Source organism: Eupeodes corollae, chromosome 1 (genome assembly GCF_945859685.1).
Source record: "Eupeodes corollae chromosome 1, idEupCoro1.1, whole genome shotgun sequence".
Taxonomy (NCBI): domain Eukaryota; kingdom Metazoa; phylum Arthropoda; class Insecta; order Diptera; family Syrphidae; genus Eupeodes; species Eupeodes corollae.
In genome coordinates this window covers 93,724,449-93,730,978 of record NC_079147.1, presented here as the reverse complement: position 1 = coordinate 93,730,978, position 6,530 = coordinate 93,724,449, and the positions used below count along the sequence as shown (strand labels likewise).

The window sequence follows — 6,530 nt, the reverse complement described above, 5'->3', positions numbered from 1 at the left end:
GTGAATGAAATCCTAACTAGTCTGGATGCGGAGGGTTTCAGAGTGATAGCCTATGCGGACGACGTTGCTATAGCAGTTTCAGGAAAGCAACTTAATATCCTAAAAAAACTCTTACAAAATGCCTTGGACAGACTAATACTCTGGGCTGATCGGTGTGGACTGGGTGTTAACCCACACAAAACCGAGCTGGTCTTATTTTCGAGGAGATACAAAATTCCATTTGTCAACCCTCCTTACATTAAAGGAATCAAATTAAAATTCTCAGACGAGGCCAAATACCTAGGTCTTGTCTTAGACAAAAAACTAAATTGGAAACGCAACGTACAGGAAAGAGTCAAAAGCTACTGTAGCTCTTTTTTCTTGCAAAAAAGCTATTGGTTAATGGGGTTTACAACCCAGAATCACGCATTGGCTATGCACATCGGTAATCAGACCGATTTTAACGTACGGTGTAGCAGTATGGTGGACTGCTTTAGAGAAAGGTATAAACAGGGATAAGTTAAATAAAGTCCAACGTTCAGCCTGCCTATGCATAAGCGGATCGCTTCGCACGACCCCGTCTGCGGCACTGGACACCTTGCTCTACCTTACACCCTTTTGACATATTTAGTAAACAAATAGCTGCAAGCTCTGCTATTCGCCTCAATGCTTCGTCGCAGTGGACTAACAACAACATTGGCCACTCCGTAATTCTAAGGTACTTAGAATCAATTCCAAAGCACACAGACTACACCATCCCCCAACTACAATTGGACAGGAATTTCCAGATTTCTATACCTACCAGATCTTTTTGGGAGGATAGGACATTCTTAGAGGATGAGTCAATCCACTTTTACACAGATGGCTCAAAGACCAAAGAGGGGGTTGGTGGTTGTGTGTACTCTGTACGACTGAAATTAAGTCTCTCATTCCGCCTTCCCAATCATTGTAGCGTGTTCCAGGCGGAACTTTTGGCGATTAAGAAAGTCTTGTCTTGGCTCAAAGAAAACGTGATATCAACATCTGATATCCGTATTTTCTCCGACAGCCAGGCCGCTATCAAATCTCTGGACTCAGTCTCTACAAACTCTATAACAGTCCATAACTGTCGATCATCTCTAATGGAGATGGCGCAACAGTTTAATATTCACCTTTGCTGGGTGCCGGGCCATAGAGGCATTCCAGGTAACTGTAAGGCAGATGAACTCGCCAGGAACGGTACAGTACAGCCCATCCTACCACGTTTGGCAAGTACTGTCATACCAATCGCTACTTGTAAACTGCTACTAATGCAAGACGGTGTGAGGAGGGCAGGCACCAGGTGGACCAACATCACCACGTGTCAAGCCACAAAAAACATCTGGCCAACACTGGATTTTAAACGTTCAAGGTGCTTGCTCTCTCTAAGCAGATCGCATATAAGCTCGATAATAGGTGTCATAACCGGACACTGTCTAATAGGAAAGCACGCCACGAGACTAGGCGTATTCTCAAATGACTTTTGCAGAATCTGTATGGACGAGGAAGAGGAAGAAACGGTTCTTCATCTTCTCTGCACATGCCCTGCTCTAGCTCGAAAACGCAAGAATTACCTAGGAGAATTCTTCTTTAACGATCTAAACGATCTAAATCATATCGGTATAATCAGCCTCTCACGTTTCGTAAGGGACTCTAACTGGTTCCATTGAGCTTAGGAGGAAGCCTCAAGATTCATGTGGTATCACAATGGGCCATTAAACTGGCCTAAGTGTGTCCGTTCCATCTTGGACAGCCACTATAACCTAACCTAACCTAACCTAGCCTTTGAATATCATAATAATAATGTAAAAAATGTAAGCTTTCAAACCATGTTAATTTTAAAAACTCAAAGCTTTTATCAATTTTATAAACGATATGTCTTAATGTATACAAGCATTTCACGAATAAAATAAATTGAATTGACAAAATTAAAAAAATGGAATAAATGATATTTATTTTTTTACTCTACTGTAAAAAGTACAGTACGAAATTATATATGTACTAAAATAGCAAAGCCAGGAACCAATTCCATATAAACGGGTTCTTGTATGAAATAACTAAGCAAAATAGTAGTTGGTCAGCAGTACAGTTATGTATGAAAATTGTTCTTATAAGTTTTATGGTTACATAAACTTTTCTATATTCGTGATATATAAATGCGGTAGTTTTGAGTTTTTGGTTACTTGTTTATGATAAATATTAAATAATCCATATTTCAAACCTCAAATGCTTACGCAAGATGTCTAAAAATCAGAAAACACGTGGAATGTGTTTGGACAGTGTTGGGTACACATTGACGGGATTAGACTTTATTTTTAAAAAAATTCATTGACTTTGCTAACATAATAAATAACTAACCGAAAAATCAAAACTTGCGAATTTAACACAAGTTTTACTCTTATTGAAAAGACAAAGTTACTGGACTATATCTACTAAACATTCAAATTAAATAATATACAAATGTTTGTTTAAAAACAAAACACTTATTGTACCTAACAGTTTATTTACGTAAAATTAAAGTTGTTATAAACAAGAGAAAATATAATATAACGAATGCACACAACATTTTCGAGGAAAGCTGAAAAGTTTGTAACTGAAAATTGTATGTAAATGAGATTTTAAGCGTATTCCTACTTCCGTATTCCGCCTTAAATATTCCGTTTCTATTTTATAAAACAAAATCTAAAATATATAACTTAAAAGTAAGGCTTAAATCATTGGCAATTCTTAAAGGAAATTTAAGTCGTTTTTTAATTGTATATTCCCTGCAAAAAACAAAAACCAAAGAGTTTGTTCAAAGTGTACCAATGCTTCGCGTTCTTATCCATGTGAGTATTAAGGGCATGTCGCATGAAAAAAAATTGATTGGTGCTTTGCGCTTAGCTTTGTAGCGTTCACATTTTTTTAAATATTTAAACGAAATAAACGGGTTTTGATTGAAAATATATTGGGCTTAATATGTATAAAGGAATACAAAATTTAAAAAAATTGTTTGTTCCTTAATAGCACTAGAATCACTAAAAAATCATTAAATTCAGGTAGTTACTTGCGAAAATCAATGGGGCAGTGTGTAAAATATAATTTTTTATTTTTTTTATATTTTTTTCCAAAAAACAATAAATTTTTATAAATAGTATCGATTTTCTTTTTTTTTTAATTTATTTATTTATTCCAAGAAAAATTGTAGAAAACTATGAAAAATAGGGCAAATTTGCATTGTGGCATAGGTGCAATATTTGATAAAACTTCCAAAGTATAACAGCTAGCTAAGTCAATTTAACTTTTTTTCAAATTCTAAATATATGTTCAGATATTTGCTTTTAAATTTTTTTTTTAAAAAATAGTTTTAGTAACTTTTTTAGACAAAAAATCCAAAATGCATTCTTTTTTTTCCAATATTTTTTGCGAATTCATGGGGCGAGCTGATTTTTTTTTTTTTAGTTTTAATTTTTTTTTTTAAAAAAAGGTCCATATATATTACTCTTACTATCGATTTTGAAAAAAAAAAATATTTTTCGCAACATAATTAAAAATGCATTTCAATATAACAACATTTGTGGTGCAATTGTGAGGGATCGGGAGCTTATATAATTCCAAAATATTTTTTTTATTTTTTTTTGGCATTTTGTTTATTCTATTTAAAAAAGTAAAAAGTTCTTGCGTCTACTGTTTATTTAATTTAATTTTTATAAAAGAGGTCTATTTTGCATTTTTTAACAACAAATTTCTTTGTAAACGCACACAATGAAGTTTCCAGTTCCCAAGAATGCCACTGCATCTCAGCGCTCAGGAAGAGAATTCTTTGCAAAAGAATTTCGCCCGCCCATCCTCTCTCAGATTTTTTTTTTGTTGTTGGCCTCATGGCTCATTTAGTTTTTGTATTCTTTGTTTTGCTTGCGGTATACAATAACAGAAAATACAACAAAAAAAAGACTTTTCTTAGAAATATTTTTTTTTCTAGTATGTGGTATGATGTAAGGTCATGGACTCGTGATTTGGGTGTTACGTAGTCAATCGTATACGCATAATTTGATATTTGGTTCAACTTTCGGCAAGTTTTGTGGTTGCACATTGTAGTGTAGGTATAAAAAAGGGTAAAGAGGTATTGTAGGTATCGTGAATTCGCTGTCATATATTTTGTTTTCTTGATTTTTTTTGCGTACTATCACTCCCGGGTATTGCATTTTTTTAACTTCTAATAGGAAGTTAATATAATGGGTCCGAATTGTCAAATTGAAAATTTTGACATTTCTCGACGTTTCAAGGTGCCTTGAGTCGAAATAAAAGATTTTTAGAAAGTACGTCCGTACTTTCGCGACGTTTTTTTCGTCGTCCATAGCTCAAGAACCAGAAGAGATATCGACTTCAAATAAATTTTGTTATACAGATAATAAGACAGAAAGATGCAGAAAGGGCTCTCAAGAATATTGCGTAGGTGGTTTTTTTTACCATAGCAGTTTGAAAAAAGGTGAAATTGTTGGTTAACCCCAAATATCTTACGAACCAAAAACGCTATCAGACTGATTGAATATTGTGTACGTTTAAATAACCACTTGCCACGGAAAAAATTCTTAAAAACGAGGCTGGAATGCGACCCACACTGATAACGTCCCAACCCGTATGTCGATACATATATCTTGCTTAAAAGTTTGTCTATATGTACTCGTATCAATTTTTACCAAATTTGTGTACTATTTTTTGTAGATTTTATTTTTTATGAAAAAACGGACTGTTGGATTTTTATATAAAAATCACTTAATATCAAAAACAATATTTTCTGTGAAATAAAAAAAGGTTTGAAGCCAATATTTTTAATTTTTGAAAAGCTATTTGAGTCGAAAGTAAATGTTTACCAAGTTTTAGTATAGTTTTTTTTTAGAGTTTTATTTTTTGTAAAAAAACTGTCAATGAGATTTTCTTCAAATTTCTATAAAATTTTGAAAACAATATTTCATATAAGATAAAATTAGTTTAAAGCCAATAATTCAAATTTTTGAAAAGATATTTTAGGTGAAAATCAATTTTTACCAACTTTTATTCATTTTTTTAGGTTTTTATTTTTTATAAAAAAAACTGTCAATTCGATTTTTCTCAAAATTTTATCAGATGTCAAAAACATTATTCTTCATTGCACAAAATTGTTTTGGAGATGAAATCATATTTTAGTCGTAAAATTTGGTAGGTGACACATTTTTTTTCAGTTTTTTTGATTTATGAAAAAAACAGTTTAATGGATTTTTTTCAAAAAATATACTTGGTTGATATCACGTTACAATATATTATATAAAATTTAATTCAAGTCTCTAGCGTTTTTGGTTCGTAAGATATTTGGGGTTAACCAACAATTTCACCTTTTTTCAAACTGCTATGGTAAAAAAAACCACCTACGCAATATTCTTGAGAGCCCTTTCTGCATCTTTCTGTCTTATTATCTGTATAACAAAATTTATTTGAAGTCGATATCTCTTCTGGTTCTTGAGCTATGGACGACGAAAAAAACGTCGCGAAAGTACGGACGTACGAACGTACGTACCTCGAGAAATGTCAAAATTTTCAATTTGACAAATCGGACCCATTACAATAACTTCCAATGGGAAGTTAAAAAATATTAAAATAAAATAGGTATTTTCAATAATTAGAAAATGTCGACCAAAAAAAGAAATTCAAGAAAAAAACATCTCCTTCGATAGCAAAATACCCACTTGCTTTAAAAAATTCGAACCATATGCAAAAGACAACAACAAATCTACCTAACTAGCCATACAAAAAAAACCGGTTTATCATGCAACGTTGTTCTATTTCTTATTTCTTTGATTGGCTGCTTGTGCGGAAATATATCCCTCGCTCTGAGAGACAAAAAAGATCAAGAGGCAAATATAGAGTAATTGGAAATTCAAATTTTGAATTTGATAATGAAGAGAGTAACGATCTTTCACTAATACATACAAATTCATTTACATGAGTTCTGAGTTCGCTTCTGCGGGAGACATACCCTTAAGTTAAAATATTTACATCACTAAGAAGGCCTTGTTATATTCTTGACTCATTGGCAACGTATTTTTCTATTTCATATTTTTGTTATTTTGTATATTTATGCATATGCATGTGTATGATATACATATGTAGGCATTCATAAATACTTATAATATTGTTGATTGATTATCAACATTTAATTTACGAAAGGTGATGAAATAAAATTAATACACACATTTTTAAATTATTTTCAATTGAAACATTGGACAAACACCTGCCATCGGGCCCGGGTAGCTCAGTTGGTAGAGCGTTGGACTTTTAATCCAACGGTCCAGGGTTCAAGTCCCTGCTCGGGCGTTGCTATTTTATTGATTTAACTTTGGATTGCAAATAATATTGAACACAAGATATTGATGAAAAATTAAATTACTGTGACGATGTATCTTCGGGTATAAATTTAAACTTCCGAAATAATACTAGTTTAAACTATGTTTAAAGAAACTGTATTTTCTTCGAAATTCGTATAATGTCCATTTTATCGTTAATATTGTGATTTTTTG

At 32.5% G+C, this 6,530-nt stretch overlaps 1 non-coding gene across 1 annotated transcript; it reads left to right on the top strand.

Annotated features, from left to right (window-relative positions):
- The first annotated feature begins 6,254 nt into the window (after positions 1–6,254).
- Trnak-uuu (transfer RNA lysine (anticodon UUU)) lies at positions 6,255–6,327 on the top strand. The gene has a single exon. It is a non-coding gene; the product is annotated as a tRNA-Lys (tRNA).
- The last annotated feature ends 203 nt before the right edge of the window (positions 6,328–6,530 follow it).